A 20,875-nucleotide genomic window follows, 5' to 3' on the forward strand; every position below is an offset into this window, starting at 1 on the left:
CTGCGGTTTTCTCCTGGTGCTTATATTTCAGCTTGGAAAATAAACCCTCTGTGAATGATGACACAAGGAAAATCCTGCTTGCTTAATAATGAAGCCTCCAGAACTGATGTTTCTTTGGGGGGTAATATCCAGTTATTGTGTCTGCAGAATCCTGGGACGGAGAAGATGCTTAGTAATCGCTATCATGATGATCGCTCGGTACGGCTGCTGGAAGAGAGGGCCTGCATTAGACATGTTAGACAGCACAGCAGTCCTGGCTGGCAGGAAGCATTTTCCAATGGGTAAAATACTTCATTTAGTTTTATGTGTGGCATTATGAAACTAGCTTTTGCACAGGGGTATGCTACAAAATTAATATTTTGACCCTAATCATGAAAAAAGCGGGAAACTGGCACCAAATTCCCTTTCTAAGTTAATCGTGAAGTTGGGATCTTGGGATCTTCCTTGGAAACTGGGTCCCTGCCAGGCACTTTTCTTTGCATTCAATCTGTGACTACACTAACGTTCATTAAAGGGGAAGGAAATAACCCAATCAACAAGTTTGCTTAAACACACGACCTTTCTTTGTTAAAACTTGTACACAAAAGAGATGTTGTATGGAAGTAAAGACTAAGCAAAAAAACATTGTAGCAATTTGCTGAACATGGAGACTTATTGAGGATGCAGTCCTGAATAATACACACTAGCTTTGCTTTTCCTCTTTAGTCTGTGTAGAGAAGCTATGAATCATTCATGGTCTCCCAGCTGAGAAGGGCTTCAAAGGGGATGGTTCTGATTGGATGTCCTGTGTGAATTGCCATGCTGCAGAATCCACTACACCCCTAGCACTGGAGGGTGGAGGAAGCACTTTCATCTGGGCCTCCAAAGTGTTTAGGGTCACAGTTCACCAGGAGATAACGATGTAGATGTACATTCAGAATTAGCTGCAGAGATACCTGTGTAGTGCGGTGTGGAAAAGTGAGCCAGTTAGATCCCCAGTGGATGCTGTGAATCAATTACTGTATTCTGAATACAAGGTTGGCTGCAGGGGATAAACAGATGTCAGAGAATTTTTCCCTAATAAGACCCTGGTAATAGAAGAGCACTGTCAGCTTCATTTTGCATTAAAAATCTCATTTCCTCTTTATATGACCAATTTTATTAGGTCCCTAAACAAAGATATTTTGTGTAACTGTTAGCAGCATAATGTGAATGGTGTCACTAAATTTCATATTTTCATATTTTGTCACAAAAATGAAGAGGCAAAAATAGGAGTCCATTCTAAAGTCATGACTTGAGGAGGTCTAATCAAAAAGGCTTTCTGTGGATCTGTTGACATGCTGGTTGGTAATCGTTAATTTTCATTTTTAATCAGAAATATCAACATTCTTAATGAATATAATCCTTGGGGTGTAAATTAAAGCTAAATTTTAAATTTTCTCCGTGTTCTTTTTCCAATCATGGGTGACATTGGCATAAAATTACTCTAACTAGAACTCAGGTACCATTGAACTTTTCTGGGTGATTTTGGTTTTAAAGTATGATGCATTGGGAGATACCTCTGACATGCTCCATTTTCTATCCCAAGCATCAGTCTTTCACAAAAAGCAATTGACACTTGGATCCTTCCCTCTATACCCTTTGGAGGCCCAAATTGAAGTAGAAACATCATTTTGAGGTATCTGCTAATATCCAATTAACCTCTCTCTTCATCTGCAACTCTTCCAAAAGAGAGAGAATCTCCTTCGGGCTGTCAGGCAGTATATTTTCTGCATTCAGCTCCAAGTGGAAAAAGCAGAAGCACAGGAGGTGATGTGAGTTCACTTTACAATGTCTTCTATTGATTTACTGAGAAAATATCATTTTAAGATTCACTAGACTCCAATCCTCCAAATGTAGAAAGCTTTGTTCCCAACATCTAAAGACGAAGACAGTTCAAGGAAGAGCTGCTCCTTCATGATGGGAAGAAGAAAATCACATGGTGACGTTATGCAAATGACAGAGAGAAATAAAGTCGTGTCATTTGGTGATACAGGATCACAAAGCTAGAACTCCAAGAAGAAAAAAAGCATTAAACAACAACATTTTCAATGTTATTTTATTGTAAAGCTTAAATATGTTGATTGATCTGATTTTATTTACTTGCCATTGGCTATTTATTTGAGACTATTACTCATTCTTTGGAGTATTGTTACTAATTGTGTTAGCAGAACTCATCAGATGATGGAGCTAAAATAGAGAAGAAAGGTTCTTTGGCAATTACACAATTGGTTAGTGCACACCCCCAAAGGAAATCTCACACAGTGTAGACAGGACTTTGACAAAGCTGCAGCAGGTGGCGCTCTTCCCCTGGCATGGGCGCTGAGTGGGCCAAATCCCTCAGGATGGGTTTCCCTGTAGGATGTGCTGGCTTAGGGTGAAATGTTCAGAGATTTTGATTGTTAAAGATACCTTGACATAATTATAAAAAGAGCAGTGGTGTCCTATCAATTTCCAAATTTGGATAATTGTATTCTTCCTTCCAATATTCTTTCATTTTTATTTGGCATTCTTCATTTATTGGTCTAAATTTTGGATAGCAAGTTGCTGATACTCTTGAATAGCTCTTATGATTCTACCCAGCAGAGGATACATTTCTGTGATTACTGCAATCACTTCTGCACAGAAAATGTTCCATAGTGTTTCTTTTAAACAAAATGAGTGACATTATTTATTGACAATAGGCTCAAATTAATAAATAATAGATAATTTAAACAAGGTGGAAAATAAATCCGTGAGGCTATTGACAAATTGGGTATTGGGTAAAGTATTCATGGAATGTGAGAATTGAAGTGGCCTTGGTCCATAGGTAATAAACAAAGTCTCTATAGGGCTTTAGACTTTATTTTGCACCTTTATTCATCACAACCAAAACCACTACTTAATGGAGTGAAACCCAAAATTATACTCATGTCTTTTTATTATATAAATCCTATTATTTTCTTACTATAACACACTCCATTTACTGTTAGTAGATGAATACACGTTTATTTTTCATGTTGGAGGCATAAGGTTTTTATGGGTGGTTAACATAGTAGCTACATCATAATAACTGTAAGGAATTGAATAATAACTTCACTTGCTACTTTGATTCTGTGTGGAGTTTCTCTAGTTATTCTTTATCTAAAATCTATATTGCCTTGCCATTCCAAAGAAAATGCTAAAAGTGTAGGAAAAAAATTGTCTATTTCTGTTCCCAATGCAGAATTTGGGAAAACCAGTCACTGAAGGAGTGGAATGAACATGGACATACATATTGGTCTAGGAATTTATGGAGCAAAGTGACAACCATATGGTGCTGAGACTGAACATCTGTGGAAGGTTTGGCCCAAATACCAGGCCCTTGATTTGATCCTATCTGCTTTTCCAGTGTCTGAGAAATGACTCTAATATTAATGAAATTTCTTGGTAGTCTCTGAAAGCCATTAACAAAATTTTATTTAATACTATTTGCTAGTTGTTAAAATCTCAGCTGCATATTAGATTAAGAAAAGTTCTGATTTTATTTACTTGTCATAGGTAAGGATCTCTTCATTTTTTTTTCTCTTTTTCCAACAAAGCAGACATTTCTTATGGTAACATTTTCTGAGTAGGAAATTTCCATGTATTTGCAACAGTAGTTAAATTCAAGGTGTTGAAAGTGTGATGGGTTCTTATCAGTGGTTTGAGAAATAAAAGGTGACATAGGTAGAAATACATGATATTAAACTATATAACCTAACAGAAGTTAAAACACACACACACACACACACACACACACACACACACACACACTTCAATCATTTATCCTGATCTACTCACTAAGTGGCTTGGTCATGATCTGTGAAGTACTTAGAAAGGATCATGCAGTTTGATCTAAGTGTCCCAGGGTAAGGATCAGCCTCATTAATGCAGCAATGCCTAGCACATCATAAGTGCTTAATAAATGTATTTTGACTGAATTAGTAACTGAGTAGAGAACTGGGTCAAAACCAGTTATATGAGGACTAGAACTGCTTTTTTACTTTTGATTAGACTGTATCACCTGTTCAGCAATGGGTTAGCTCCCTGGGAAGTGTTTTAAAGATATATTTACTCATTACTTCATTGTTCATCATCTATTCAACAAATGTGTTCTGAAATGTACTTATTATTAGGCAAGGTAATGTTGTTGGCTTTTAAAAATGCAAAGGTGGATGAGAAGTAGGAAAAGAGATAAACAATCAAATGCAGTGTGGTAAATGCAATGATAGCAGAGTTCAAGGTGCTTGGCAACACCTAATCTGGTCTTTGATGTCAAGGGGGTGATGATGTCTAGACTGAGCCTACATCTTAGGGACATGTGGAAGTCAGTGGGGCTAAGATGAGGGGTCATAATGCAGGACAGTGAAGGATGATCCAGGCAGGAGGAAGAGAATGTACAAGGGGACATGTAGTTCAAGGACCTGAAAGTCATTCAGTAAGGCCACAGTACAGAACAGAATATCACTTACAATTTTACATATTTCTGAAGAGAATTATGAAACCACAGATGGAGAGAAAAAAGAGCTCATGAATTAAAATTGTGATTGGATAAATAGGACCAATACAGAAAGAGTCCATCATTTTACAGAAATACAGTTTTCTATTTTTGAGTTGTCCAGACATGATAATAGCAAAAAAGATATTTTAGCTGAATCAAATGTGATATTTAAGAAACACAACAAATAACACTTTACAGCATTAAGAATCAACAAAAAACAAGTAACCCTCTTCTAAAATGTAGAAGATATATGAAAAGTGGTGTCACAAAAACTTCAAAATTACAATCATTTCATATGTTTATAATGTAACGGTGATGTCCAGTTTTCCTTATAGTCTTACCTTGGCCATGAATATCCAAGGAAATTAAAGACCTCATTCTGAAATGAAAGGGAAGAGAACTCTTTTGCTCCCCTTGTTTTCTTGTGTTCCTGGAAATAGGTGTCAAACCCATATATTTATAACTCTCTTTATCCTGACTACCAATTTGGTGATAGAAAATAAACATGGAAGAACCCACACATTTTAGGGTCATCTGGCTGATGACAATGAGGTTTCCCTTAATCCCTAGGAGGGTTTTGATACAGTTACACATCTATCATCTTGACATTGCTCCTTGGTTGTCTACTAAGGTTGACTTCAGCAGCTCTTCAGTGGACTTTTTTTTTTTTTTTTTTTTTTTAACATTAAGGTTTTTTTTTTTTTTTTCCCCCAATTTATTTATTTTCAGAAAAACAGTATTCATTATTTTTTCACCACACCCAGTGCTCCATGCAAGCTGTGCCCTCTATAATACCCACCACCTGGTACCCCAACCTCCCACCCCCCCACCACTTCAAACCCCTCAGACTGTTTTTCAGAGTCCATAGTCTCTCATGGTTCAGTGGACTTTTATCAGAGGAAAGCCACAACTGTTACTTTTCATCCAGTGGTCTACCAAAAGAATTTCGTAAAATCATTAGAAGAGTAATGCAACATAGTTTTAGGTCATTTGATTGTATTCAACTTTATTTTACTTTTAGTTTTAGGAAAATGGATGACTACTTCTTGGCAGGACCAAGCTACATTATTTTGGAGGTCCAGTGCAAAATGGAAATGCAGGGCCTTTTGTTCAAACATCACCAAGACCCAAATCTGAAACAGTAGAGCCTTAAACCAAGAGCAGGACATGATGTACCTCATAGGCCCCACATCCATGAAGGCAGCCCCGATTCTTAGCACACTACAGGGGTCTAAACTACACCTCATTTGTGATAATATGATGTTGGCATAAAAATTCATTCTGGGAAGAACCCTGAGAAATCTACTCCTGAAGGAATAGTGTACTGCTGTTGGGACTTCACCATTAGAAAAAGAGGTTTTTAGTGTCCCTGTGCCAGTAAGCATAGAGAGGAAGTCCAAGTTGAGAACAGAGCAAAAGGACATGTGAGAGAACTGAGTGGGAATCCCACTTCTGCCACCCACTAACCAGGCTTGGGCAAGTCTTACATGTCTTTTAATCTTGATTTCCTTACCTATAAAATAATTTTTTGTGCTATTTGGAAGTGAATATGCAAAGAAAATATGAAAAAATGTATACAAATTTTTTTAGATTTATTTATTTGAGAGAGAGAGTGCATTGCAGGGGAGGGGCAGAAGGAGAGGGAGAGAGAGAATCCCAAGCAGACTCTGCACTGAGCATGGGGCTCCATCCCACAATCCCAAGATCACAACTTGACCCAAAACTAAAAATTAGATGTTCAATGAACTGCACCACACAGGTGCTCATGAAAAAAAAATCTATAGCAATCTTTTAAAATGACAAAGTATTACACAAATATAAGGTACAGTTATTATGGAGTAAATAATAGTGGTAACAATACTAATAATAAACAAGCACAACACTAGCATACTCAGGCACAGTGATTCCTTGGAAAAACTGTAAATTTTTAACATCTTTACTGGATGAGCCCCATAGTTTTATACAGAACATACAGTTTTCTCCTTCAGGTGATAGGGGGGGAAAAAGTTATTTATGAATAAATTCATATTTCGAATATGGTTTAATTATTTAAATAAAAATTTTCCACATCATAAAAAGTATGGGATTCAATAACCAGTTTCAGTGAATATTTGCTGGAATAAAGGAATACTTAGAAATCTACCTCAAACTTGCTATAGATATTAAAATAATATTTGTTTCTTTACATTAAGTGATAACTCATATCCTAAATAAAAACCAAGCAAAGAAAAATTTACCATCAATAAAATATGCTGATTTAAAATGAGTATAAATATACATAAATTTTTATTTTCCAAACTTCCACACACACACACACGATTCCATGTGTCAGAGAGCAAATTATCAGCCGTGAATATAACATATATAAATAAAGCAATTCCCATTTGTCCAATTGCAGGCAAAGGATTTATTTGAAAAGAAGAATTATCCCTTCACCTTTATAAGCAATTTGGTTTCTGTATGTGCTTATTGATGGGTGCTATTTTCACAATTCAGCACTAATTATTAATTTGTATTTTCAGGGGGTTATGCATATAATTCTCATTATTCCCATGAGACTTTTGTAAATAACACTTCAGAACAGAGGCTGAAAATGTGTCTAGCTCTCACTTCTGGTTGCACATTACCTCACATTATAATCCTGTTGAGAAGTCATAAGTGTTAGCTGGTATTATACCTCCACACTCAAGGTACCCATATTTCAGTGAGAAGAGAGGAGTTTTCTGTTAGAGAAGCACAGAATGAGAAGTTGGTCCCTGGGTACTTTTTCATTTTAGTGGCATGCCATTAGCATCTTGAATATTTCAATGTGAGCACAAGAAAGTTCATAAGGGGATAAAATAACAATAATAATGTCAGATTTATATAGAGTCTTATCCTGAAAACTCTTAAACTGCTTCCAAAGCAGGATTAGATTAGATTCTTATCTGAGCTCTTTTCCATCTTCTTTTTTATTTTTGAAAAAAGAGAAACACAGAACACTAATAATTTGCAATCATATTGTTTCTTTCCCTGGAGAATTCACTTATCATTTAAATGTGTTTTTTTTTCTAAAGTGGGATAGAAATAGGATTTTTTTTTCTTTTGATGTATCAGTACCTAAAACAGAATTTGAGTTTTGTTTTTTGGTTGTTTTTTTGTGTGTTTTGTTGTTGTTGTTGTTTTGTATGTCAAGTTAATGCTATTGTTTTAAAATTGTCTATTTGATTAAATTTGATAAATAAGGATTTGGGTTCCCTGTAACTATAATATGTGCCAGCTATCTGAGGAATACGAAATGAGCACGGCATGAAGTCTTGTCCTTAAGATACTCACCACCCACCAGGTAGTTAATGCACATGCCAGCTATGGAAAGTGCTCTTGGAGAAGTACAAACACAACAAGATGAGAGGGCAAAGCAGAAAGATGAGGTTAGGAGTACAAAGAGGGTAGTTTGGGACAGGCAGGAAGAGCTTCCTGGAAGAGGTGACATTTGAGCTTTACAGCACAAGTAAGAACTCCAAGTACAGCATTTCTGATAAAGAATCTGAGAAAGAGTATGGAGAGCGTACAGATCAACTGGGAAAGAATGAGCAGGTTTTATTGGCTTTTAGTCTATGTTAAGAGAGTTAAGGGAGAAATATGTCAACTGCCATGAAAAGCTTTTGTAATTTATTCTGTATACAATGATGAATGCTTATGAAGCAGAGTGATGTTATAGGAGCTGCCCTTGAGGGAGATGACAATGTCAAAATTGTGTGAGATTGACCTGAATGGGAAAATCAGGTGTGGGTTGTAGATGACCCTCTCCATGTTTTATGGAGGAGGCTTGAATATTCTAAAATCTCTCGGTCCTTAGAGAGTGTAAGTCATTTCATTGGTGATGATGTTAGTAGTGAGAAGCCTAGAACTGAAACCATGTTCAAGAAGTGTGGGGAGAGGGTTTTGTCCAACAGACATACTTTCATAAAAAAATTAAAATGACATAGCTCTACTGTTTGCTAGAAGGAAGTTTGAAGTGTTTTTCAAAAAGATTGTTTTCTTCTGTAGAAGAAAATTTCCCCTGTTTGCGTTAGTGATTTCAGACAGAGAAACGTTGAAGTCTGAAAGTATAAAAAAAATTAGTAATTCTAAGTAGTGGATTCTAAATTAGTGAACTTTTCAAAATTTTGCAGAATATTTCCATATATTTCTAAGTGCTTAAAAGACCTCAGTGAGTGCTGTCTTTATCTGCAGTACTCATGTTATTCTGGAAGTGACATAACAACTTTCTCAGGTCTGAAAACAAAGAACATTTCTTATAATTCATCAATCATATTACATATAAAAATAGCCTATCTACATCTTTGAAACAAATAATTGTTAAGAAAACTCTTTATCACAGACTCAAGTTGTTTGGCATAGCTGAATTGTATGAACTACATGATTATTAATTTCAAGTGTGAATTTCTGCTTGTGACCTGTTGTTTTATTTTCTTCTTCAAATCTTATTCCTTGAGGCTTGCCCCACCCTCTGTGGTTTTATATCTTTTCTCATGAGTATATATATAACCTATTTGTTTGGTTACTCAGACTGAGGCTTCAGACCAAGGAATTGGAAGTTGCTGCCTCTTGACAGCCTGTGCTTTTTTCTTCTATCATAAAAAGGATCCTAAGTAAAGAACACCAGCAGTGACTTGTGTAGCTTCTGGGCATTTTTTTGTTCTTGTGATCTAAAGTCCATTTATTGTGTTTTCTGTTATTTGGAGGTCATCAAACTTTGATCACTAGGGGGGAGTGTGGGGTTTTGCCTTGATCTTTGAGATCACACTACAGGCTGATTTTTTAAAAACACATATGAAAGGTTTATTTTAAAATAAAAAAAAGCCACAATTCGTTTGTGTGGATGTAAAATGCTTAAGAATGGTGAAATACAAAACAACACTAATTAGGATTGATTTATAAATGGAGATAGCAACACGATTAGTGATACTCAAACTCTTCAAATTCATTTGGGTATTTTGTGAAAGACAACACCGCTATCCTTGTTTGCACCCATTTGGCCAGATGTGCAAAAGCCTACTATGGGGTTACCACATGTAAGTAGGGCAGGAGGGTGGTAAGTAGAGTGATTTGCCATACCATGTGCCCATTTTGTTCACTACTGACCACGTGCTATACTCAGATTGGAAAGATTAATTCCTTTCTTGTCTTTTAATGATAATATAATTGTTTTTGAAAATGCACATAAGTATACCTTCTACTAAATAGAAGCAACAAATACTTTTATTCATTAAATCATAGAATTGTAGCACCAGAAAAAAATTTAGAGCTCATAAAGGGCCTTCAGTGGACTTTGATGGCCTTAATGCTTGCCAGAGGTCACTGAGCTAGGTAAGAAGGAGATGTTCCCATAACATTCAGCTCCTGACATTAGTTCCTTGTTTCCTTTTACACCAATCTATATTATTACTTATTTTTACAAATTTACTTGCCAAGTAATCTTTTAGCAGAGAAGCATTTTATTCTATTATTTCAATTGGTACTTTTAATTACCTGGAGAGAATTAACAAATGCTTCCAAAGTCTATGTCAATTCCACTGTATTGATAGATTCTATACTTTGGGGGATGATTTCATGAGAGTAAAGAGAAATGAAAACCATTTGAAGCCCAGGCGAATTAGGTTATATATGAAAGGATAAATATGTTTTTCTTTTCTTTCATGTTGAAATGCATAGTTTGCACTTATTTCTTCCTCAGTATCTTCAAAGTCCATCTTTTGTTACTCTATTTTTTACTGTCTCACAAATAGAAAACAATTTAAATAATGTAGTGAGGTATAATCAGAAAACCTCTGAGTAGAAAGCAAATTTACAGTTTTTATTCAAACTAAGAACATGTCTGGGACTCTCAGATATGTTTGCCATCTCTACAGAAGGGGTTTACTTCTTCCTAGCTATGAGAAGTATTTATGATACTCAGGTATCATTGATACTCAAGTAGTCATTCATGAAAAAACTAAATAATGGCTATATTCACAAAATGGTGCATTAAATTTAGGTAGCACACCAAAGAAAATATAAAGCATACGGTCTTTGACTTCAAGGAATATGCCATCTTATCAGAAAACACAATCACACACACACACTCAAGTTAAAAAATAATAAAAAACAAGATATGATGGAAACTTAAAAATCATAAATATCATGATCACTAGAGGAAGTCACAAAGGGGATAGGTTTTGAAAAATGGTTAGAATTGTTAAGTGGAGGAAAGAGAAGCCTTATAGGCTAAGGATAATCTCCTATGAAGAGTAGGAGTTAGCAGTCCATGGACTGAGTTTGAGGAGCCATGGGTTGGCCAACTGGCCAATCCATTGGAGTTGGTTCCAATGGAGACTCCATGAGGAAGTAACTGAAGTAGATTTTGAAGCAAAAGTGACAGAACTTGAATGACAACAAGAAACTATGGATTTGATTCCTACCGATCAGCATCTCTCAAAATGCTCCTCTATACACCAAATCCTGTTAGGAATAAAAATCTGTGGTTGAATAATTGGAAGAACATGCCAACCCAAGTCCCATCTTGAAGATTTACATGAACATTAACATGTTAAAGACCCTGAAGAATTAGGGATTAAAATTCTGATATAACAAATTTTTTCAAAATCCATAGACAAAAAAACCCCCAAACAAAAAAAAAAAAAAACAGCAAAAAATAAATCAATAGACATCTGTACCCATGGAGTTTCCACCAAAGGGTCAAAAAAAAAAAATTGAATATATATGTAAAGAGATTTATTGTGAAGACTTGCCTTCCGCAATTGTGAGTAGGCAAGTCTGAAAATATATAGATTAGGCTATCTTGAAGGACGGACTGGAAACTCTCAGGCAAGAGCTCAAATGTCAGTTCTGTTCTTAAAGACTTTCAACTGTTTGGATTAGGACCACCTAGATTTTTTAGGATAACCTTCTTTATCTGAAGACAGCTTTTCTTGCAGATGCAGATCTAGGAATACTTTCAGAGTAATCCCTGGATTAAGATTTGATTGAATGGTTGGATATCTGTAGCTTAACCAAGTTGACATATCAAACTGACCATCACAACACCTTACTCCTTTAGTATGAATCTTTAGCACCGTAGTGCTTAAAGTTAAATTAATTAAGTTGATCATTTTGCCTGATCTATGTATGTATTCTGTCATATATTGCTAAAACTTAGTATTAAATGTGGATATCACATTTAAGGTTATAAAGCCTCTCACCTGATACTGCAATTAGCTGCAATTAGTCATTATGAACACTTACATTATTGTAGGCACTTTAGTAGATACTGGGGTTTTCCTAGTGAGCAAGGTAGAAATGACATGATGGCTGGTTTCATGGGCCTTATAGCAAACTGAGACATAGAGACAGTTTATGTAAATATCTTCAGTTAGTGTTTTCTCAGCTACTTGTTGCAAGCCTTAAAGGAAAAATAATTGTTTTGCTTCTTTTTCTAGATTTATTTATTTGAGAGAGAGAGAAAAAGAAAGAGCATGTGTGAGTAGGGAAAGAGGGAGAAGGAGAGAGAGACTCCTCAAGCAGACTCCCCACTGAGCATGGAGCCCAAAGCAGGGCCTGATCCCATGATGCTGAGATCATGACCTGAGCTGAAATCAAGAGCTGGCTACTTAACTAGCTGAGCCACCCGGGAAGCCCTATTTTGCTTCTTATAAGCAAGCTGTATTAAATATTAAGAATTCATTAATTCAAAGAACCCTATTAAATGTTAGTTTTCTAGTATTACTTTCAAAAACATATTTTGAGATCTCTACTTGATACCAATCTTTTCAGGTTTTGGAAAAACTGCAATAAATGACAGACTATCATAGACGATAAAAGGCTAGAAGTTTCTTACAGATATTCATTCAATGAGCACAGAACAGCTCATCAGTTGGAGAGGTAAAGGAAGAAATGACCTAGAAATTAAAGCTTTGAGCTGTATCCTTGGAGGGGGCCTTTGCCAAATGGACAACGATGAACAAGGCTTAATGGAGAATATCATATACTTCACAGTAATGACCTTGGAAAAGACACCTTCTGTAAAAAGGAGCAGTAAACTTGTTAGCTCGTCCCTTTTTTTGTTGTTGTTTTGTTTTATCTCCTCCATCAAGGAGAATGATAAAAGGATGGAAAATATTGATAAAAGGGGAATTAAGCCTACAATTCTTGGAGATATTGCACTTGTTTCTTAGTCTCCTAGATTTGCATGATGATAAGAGAGCGTGATCTTCCATTCTTGGGTTCACCTGCTGGATCATTCTGTAGGTAAAGCTGTGTCTGGAGCAAACTTAGAGAGGATAATGTGAGAAGAAAGTAGCAGATAGAAGGAGAAAGCATTTAGGAAAGGGAAATGTTCCTACTGGTAGCAGGAGAATGGAGTGCCAATAGAGCTCTTTGCCCTTTAGGGAAGAGTGTGGTCAGCCTACCCCTGCACTTTCATCTCTGTGACATTGTATGAAACTTGCATACTCTTGAGTGATACCCAGTCAGGACTGAGCAAATTGCTCAAGTCACATGTCAGGGAGTTTGTGCTTGGCGGTAAATTGGTTCCATTCAGTATTGTCTTCATTAGACTTCTCAGTCAAATCTCAGTGTTGGGTATGAGATGAAGTTATATGTCAGCAATTTTTCTGACAATTGGTAATAGCTATTTCTTATCATCTAAGCCAAAAAGGTCCTGTACTGAAGGACCAACCTAGAATTAACAATTACTTAAAAACAGATGTTGCTTTGTTCTCTATTAAATATTTTGCAAAAGAATAAAAATCTTTAATTTCATTTTTCTATTTTAATGAGATTTCTAGATTTTTTACAATAGCAAATTTATCAGATTTTTCAAGAATGTTGTTTGGCATTCCAGTGAACATTTTACTAAGGAATAAAAATAATTTTCAGTTCTCTAATTTAATGAGACTTCTCATTTTTAAAACAGAAAATATATTAGTCTCTTCAATTGTGAAAAATGTGCTGTGGATTTATTGATAAATCTATGATAAATTTTATTCAAAACTCTTATTTCCCTACTTTAAGAATTTTGTTGTTTTTAAAATTGCATTTGTAGTTTAATTATAATCCTTCTATTTGTAATTTAGTTTGCTTATGTGGTGACATGGGGTTTTCTGACATTTTGTTGACAATTGTTATTAATATAAAAATGATACTTTTGGGGCACAAGGCTTGTATAGTTGGTTAAGTGACTGACTCTTGATTTCAGCTCAGGTCATGGTCTCAGGGTCCCCAGATCTGACTCCCCTGTTGGACTCCAAGCTCAAGTTCAGCAGGGAGTCTGCTTGAGATTCTCTCTCCTGCTTCCTCTGCTCTTCTCCCCACCACCAAAATAAATAAATAAATAAACAAATCTTTTTTAAAAATGCTACATTTATGTAGACATAATTTTCCATCAGTGAACTTCTAAAAATATACACAATACATAGACACTTTGCAGTCATTGTCCCATAACCATTTTTTGGTAAATACTTATGGTGTAAAATTTGAATAAAAGTAGTTTTCTTTCTTTTAATGGAAAATATGCCAATACCAAAAGAAAGAGAGACCAAGTTTGTTGTGTTTTTTGTGCTTCTCCTAGGAGTTTTATTTATCTCCTTCTCATTCACCCATGTGCCTTTTGTTCAGGGTAATGTATTCTGCTTTAGTATCCTTTTCAGTCTCTTCCAATGCACGGAATGCCAAAATTACAAGATTATGTACAATGGGTTTATGTTTTGGATATATGTCCACCAGGGACTTAATGGCTGATACTGTCAACTTGGACTCACACCAATGACCTCAAGCTAAAAGGCAAGTGAAATTTCAGCTGTGCTGTAGAATACTTATAAGTGTATCTTCATTAAATCAATGATATTCTCCAAAAAAGAGTTATTTCCAGTCAAATACACAATTTGCTTCCAATATCAGATGGCATAAAAGAAAAATTCAGTAAACAAAAGAATTCTCAGCCAGATGCCAAGAGCCTGATTATACCTTGGCACCTCTCCCATTTAGAGATGTTATTCATAAAAAGTGGTGCATCACATGACATCATGTTATAGTCTTCTCTGAGGGATTATACTTTAATCTCTAAATGACAATTAGTCAGATGGAAACCTCAGAAGTATAACATCTAGTGGGTTACCAGTCTCCCATGTAGTTTCAAGAGCTCTTTTGATCTGTTGGACCCAGAAAGAAAATATTTCTTTGTCTACTGTTACTTTGTGTGTGACATACTGCAAAGGTATAGAGACAGCATCATTATGCAGTTACTCATTGTGATTTGATTTTATATTTTGCTTAAGAACTATATCGATTAACTTTCCAGAAAGTAGAAAGCACATTGTATGTTCTGGTGTGTTAGGTGAATGACCACATTTTCTCAGCCATTCTGCAATTTACTGTTTGTACACTGAGGCACTAAGTATAGTTTCAGATCAAAATAGTCTTCTTTTCAGATCAACATACTCCCAGTAAACATTCTAGGACTTTAAGTGGATTCACCTTATTAAAATGGATGTTTAGTCAACATGAAACACTAGTGTTTTAGTTGTGAATATTTGGGATGACTTAAACAAGAGGCATACAGATCTGCATGTGAGGGAAACTCTGAAATGTGGAAATAAATTATGAGTCAGTTGACCTGACTTGCTCGAAGTGTCTTCTAAGTTAGGATTTTCAGATTAAACATAAAATTACTAAATATAAAGCAACCCCTAAATTTACTATATGTATTATATAAGCTTCAGGAAACCCAGTTGTGCAGATGACGTGAAGATCAGGGTTTCAGTTGACATCGGTTCATTCAATGATATTTATTTGAGAGAAAAAAAGAAAGAGACAGAAGGAAAATAAGAAAGTAAAAGGGAGTAGAGAGGAAAGGAAAGAAGGAGGACTATGATGTGCCAGGATATGGGCTAAATATTGAAAAAAAGAAAAGTGCCTTGCAGGAACTTAGAGTTTATAGGGAAGACTTATGTAAACAAAAACTTTCAGAAGGTAGCAAGTCTGATGATAAGAGCATTCAGTGTAAAGGGAGTAAAGAAGTGAGAATATTTATTCTGGCAGATTATACAGGCTTCACACAGGAGATGACCTTACCCTGAATCTCCAGTGATGAAATAGGGGGTTTATAAAATATGCAGGTGGTACACACACAAGACAAAATAACAACAACAACAACATTAATAATCATAAATTAAATTAAATTAAATGGTGCTGAAGTTGTTAACAACAACAAAAAAACTTCTCTTCATTTTCCCCTATTATGGTCCCATTTTGCAGAAGTGTTTATTTCTGCCTTCATTCTCTACTGCCATATTCTATTACATTTTTACATTCATTTGTATTTATTGACCCTGCCATGCCCACCACATAGGGTGAGGGTCATGACCAACCCCCCCTTCTTCTTCTTTCCCACCTATATGCTCACCTTCTTTGTTTTGTCAGATATGTATTTGCATTATATTGTCAAGATGGGTAATGCTTAAACGCTATTCTGGGATCATAAATTTAAGTCCACTTTACCTGGTCTACAACTGATTCTCAAAGCTAAAAGTTTAGATACTTACAGGATCAAGACGATATTAAATAGTGTTCACTTGAAAGCCAAGCAGTGAGAAGGATTTCTCTACAATTCACCATCAGCATCCCTGGCCCTTTCCAAGGTGAAAGATGCCATCAGCACAGGCAAGTGGATTTCCTTACATGCTGTACATTGCCCAACAGGGTGTCACATTTTAGTTTACTACTAATACAGGCTATGGCATTTCCTATGGACGGCTTTCTTCTTATAGTTTCTAATCACCTCTCATATTTTTTGTGGAAAAAAACATATAATTTCTTCACACTTCTGATAGAATCTTTCAGTTCTTTATTCTCTTTTGTAAGAAATACACTCTACTTGTCTTAACATTTTCTTGAAAACCACTGTCAGTGTTTTCATGTGGACTGAAAAAGGTTTTTCAAGATTGATACACAGCTGTCATCCTGGGATTTTATTTTTTACAGTAGGTGGTTCTACTAACTGGTTATCAAATCTTGTTATTTGTCTTCTTGCATTTTTTTTTCTTAAATACCTATAGAGTGAATATTTGAGAAATGGTAATTAGAAAGTAAATATCATAACTCTGTACATGCTTGAAAACACTTTATTCATCCACACTGACTGACATTCTGGGCATAAACTTGGTATTAATTTATAACTGTATCAAATGAGCAAACTTGACCTAAAATGACACAAATGATCTATCTTACTGTTCTGTAGGTCAGAAGTCCACACAGTTCTCATTGGACTAAAATCAAGGCAATAGCAAGACTAAGTTTCTTTCTGGAGGCTCTGTGGAGGAATTGTTTACTGCTCATTCAGGTTGTTGACAGGATTCAGTTCTTTGTACTTATAGGATCAAGGCCCCATGTTCTTGCTGGTTGTAAGCTGAAGGCCATTCCTGGTTTCTAGGAATCATTGCCGTCCTTGGCTCTTAGCCCCCTGCCACCATCTTCAAACATAGCAATACTCACAGCATACCTCTCTGACCCTTTACTTATTGACATATCTCTCTCTGACCCAACCAGAAAAGGTCCTCCTAAAAAAGTAAAGTCCATGTGGCTATTCCAGGATAATCTCCCCATGTCAAGGTCAATAAACTTAATCAATCAGCAAAGTCCCTTTTGCCGTGTAAGTAATGTACCCACAGGTTTGGGGATTAGATTATGAATATCTTTAGGAGTCATTACTCTGCCTAGGTTCAAAAGCATTTTCCCTCAGAAATTTAGAGTCATTGGTTTTTTTACTTTCATTAGCAAATATTAAGGATAAGGAATTTTATGGAAATTTTATCTTTATTCCTCTGTTGGTAACTTCTTTTTTTTATTAATTTATTTATTTTAGAGAAAGAGAGAGACTGTGTGTGAGTACATGCACGTGAGCAGGGAGGGGTGGGCAGAGGAAGAGGGAGAAGAAATCCTCAAGCATGCTCCCCACTGAGCATGAAGCCAGCACAGTGCTTCACCCCAGGACCCTGAGACCATGACCCAAGGGAAATCAACAGCCAACCACTTAACTGACTGAGCCACCCAGGCTCCCTTCTTGGTAACTTATCTCTCTGGAAGATTTAGGAGGTTATATTCATCAGTAATCCTGACAGCCCAGGCATTGTGCTCTTTGTCCAGTCCTTCCCCTTATCAATCAGAAGGTGCTAGAAATATGACTTCTCATGTCTATCTTTAGGTCAAGAAACTTTTCTTCTAGAGTTTTTTTCTATGAATGATTTCATTCTACTTTACATATCCAACTTTAGGTCCATGCCCAAATATTAGTAAATATTTCTAAATATTAGTAGATATTTGTGTAGATGAGAGATATTTAGGCTGAGCATATAGATTCGGCTGCCAAGAGCACAAGGAAACTGAGAATATGTATACATTACTGAGAAAAGAAGCCAGAGAAGGAAACCAAGAAGACTTCCATGTAAAATTAAGCTGAGGAAAAGGAAGGAAAGCCCAGGTATCTTGTGGAATGGCAACATGAAGCAAGGCATTGCTTCTGGTGGAATTTTTTCCCCTAAAATCCCCAAATCTCCCCTTGAATTATAAATTCCATTTCATTTTCAAGAATTACGGAAGTTTCCCTGATCTGCTAAAAAAAAGATGTTTCCCAACATTGCAAAAGTTGAAACACTGTTGTAAGCTACAATTTACTATACAGACTTAGATTGTTAATGTGATTGCTATTATCTCAGAATGTTTTCATTCTTTCAATAAATACTTACTGACTTTTTATAACTCAATTGATGGACAATTGACAAATCTAATTTTATGCATCTAAAGTATAGGGCATGGTGATTTGATACACATTTACATGGTGGAATGATTAGCAAGACCAAGTTAATTAACACATTTATTACTTCACACTGTTATCTCTGTGTGTGTGTGTGTGTGTGTGTGGTGTGTGTGTGCATGCACGTGTGCACGGTAAGAACACTTACGGTCTATTCTTAGTAACTTTCAAGTATACAATACTGTATTATCAACTATAGTCACCACGCTGTACATTAGATCTTCAGAATGAACATTTCTTAATGAGATTCAAATTAAGCCACAATTATTCCAGATCTCTTTTTTCCCTACTTTCTCTTACCTCAGGATTATATCTTAAATATTTACCATGTACTGTATCACTAAGATTTATACTGAGGTCGGAGTCCGGGGATATCTGAAACTGAGATTCCAGCTCCAAAAATGGGAGGAAAATATTTGGGATAATTGTTGCCTGTTGGAAAACACTGAAGGAGAAAAAAATATAATTAAAAATATCCTTCTTTCAGATCCCATGCAAGCATGGATAATCACAGAAGCTCTGTGTGGCTGAGACATAACGAGCTTTTCAGTCCTCTCCCTACTGAACCGTGCAAGGCATTTCCTGCCATTTCAACATATGACTATTTTTGCAACACCGGCCCCAAATAAATACTTTTATCCAGAGTCAGTCTTCTTGTTCTGGTGATTACAATAGCAAGGTGGAGGAAATAAATAGGGTCGCTGTACAAACTAACATTGTAATGAAGATCTAAATTTGCTCGTTATCCCTTGAAACAGCAGTTAGGAGGTACAGAGGGGACGGGATATTGCTGTTCTTTTGCGTACTCTGCAAGGAGAAGGAAGCAATTTGAATAAAATATCTGACAAATAAACTGTTGGGAATTTGTCAGAAGTATGTTCGTGGTCTCTGCAGGAAGTCCGTGTGGAGAGTGGAAGGCCTGTAATGACGAGGAAGTCTTCGCCTCCATCTGCACACATGGAGTGCCCGAGGAGATCTCTTCTACAATGCTGTCGGTGTCTGTGCACGTTCTAGCAGGGTGGGAGGGTGTCTCCCCTGCCCCACCCCACGCTTGTCCTGGAGCTCAAATTCAAAGGACCTCAAGGACCTTCAAGGGGTTCTTGAAGATATGGTGAAGTTCCCTATAAGATTCATATTTACTTTAGACCTAGATTTGGTGACCTGCACAATTGATGCCTGGTCCAATTATTTGTTTACACATATACTTATGGCCTCCACCCAACCCCAAAGAACCAAAGACAACTCCTATCTTTGGTAAGGCTTCTGTTAAAGAGAACCATAGAAATGGCTTTTTCTAACACTCATTCCTCAAATAAGTCACTCTGTAATTTAAAAACTGGTGGATATGTAATTGTTAAGAGTCTTATTTCACTGTGATTTTTAAATTAAAATTTTAAAGATAACTTTTTAAGGAATCACTTATATTGACTTAAGATGACCTTATGACTTAAGGTCAAAAGTTGAAATACCTACACATTTAACCAGTCTATAAGACATTACATCTGTTTAAGAAAAGGGAGTCAGGGTTGTTACAACATACCATACCATGAAAAACTAGCTTCTATCTACCGGAAGTGGAAAGTGAGTTATGAGTTTGAAGTTCCATCATAATAAGTAGCTATTCTATTTCCCTGACACTTGAAACTAAAGACTTCTTGAAAAAAATAGGTGTTTGTTTTCTTGAACGAAGTCTTTTCTTGAAAAAGAGGTCTTTTCCTTAGAAAAAAAAAATATAGAATAGTTTCTTAACATAAAAAACACAGATGTAGACTGATTTCCACATTGAAAAAGATAGCCAAAATTGCCTTGCCAATAGAAAAGTGTGTAAGTGAGGGCCTTCAGTAACAGACTGCGATTTTTAAAAATATATCTTCATTTTTTTGCTGTCTAACCAGGAATTCTTTTTGGTTGAGACCAGTCACCAGAAAGAGCTCAAAGCTTCTGTTCTCACTCATTTGTGGGAAAGGTCTAGTCTAAAGACTTTCAGGGACTGCAGTCTTAGGGTCAGTCATGGTGTTCATTCATGTTCTCTGAGATTTCAGTTCTCTATCTTGAGAGAAAAGTTTATCCTTCTAATGAGCATTCTTGGAGTCACATGTATGGCCTTACATTTCCTACTATCCCAAACTACACTCATCTCTGGATTTATCCAACCCCAATGGAACATAATGGTTTCCCATGACATACTTTGTGTATCTGCCTGGTAGCTTCCTGAGCCTGGATGCCTGAGACCTGTTGGAAACATTGTGGCTTCTTCCATGTTCTCTTTGCCCAAGACTTGGCCTCCTCAGAGCTTTTGAATTTTCCACGACTTGAGAACATTTACTATTACAATAGCAAAATAAGGTTTTTTCACCCCTGGCATCTAATTTCTTTTTTTTTTTTTCCTTAGATTTTATTTATTTGACACAGAGAGAGAGATCACAAGCAGGCAGAGAGGCAGGCAGAGGGAGAGAGAATGAGGGAAGCAGGCTCCCTGCCAAGCAGAGACCCCGATGCGGGGCTCGATCCCAGGACCCTGAGATCAT

This window comes from Neovison vison, chromosome 5 (genome assembly GCF_020171115.1).
Source record: "Neovison vison isolate M4711 chromosome 5, ASM_NN_V1, whole genome shotgun sequence".
Taxonomy (NCBI): domain Eukaryota; kingdom Metazoa; phylum Chordata; class Mammalia; order Carnivora; family Mustelidae; genus Neogale; species Neogale vison.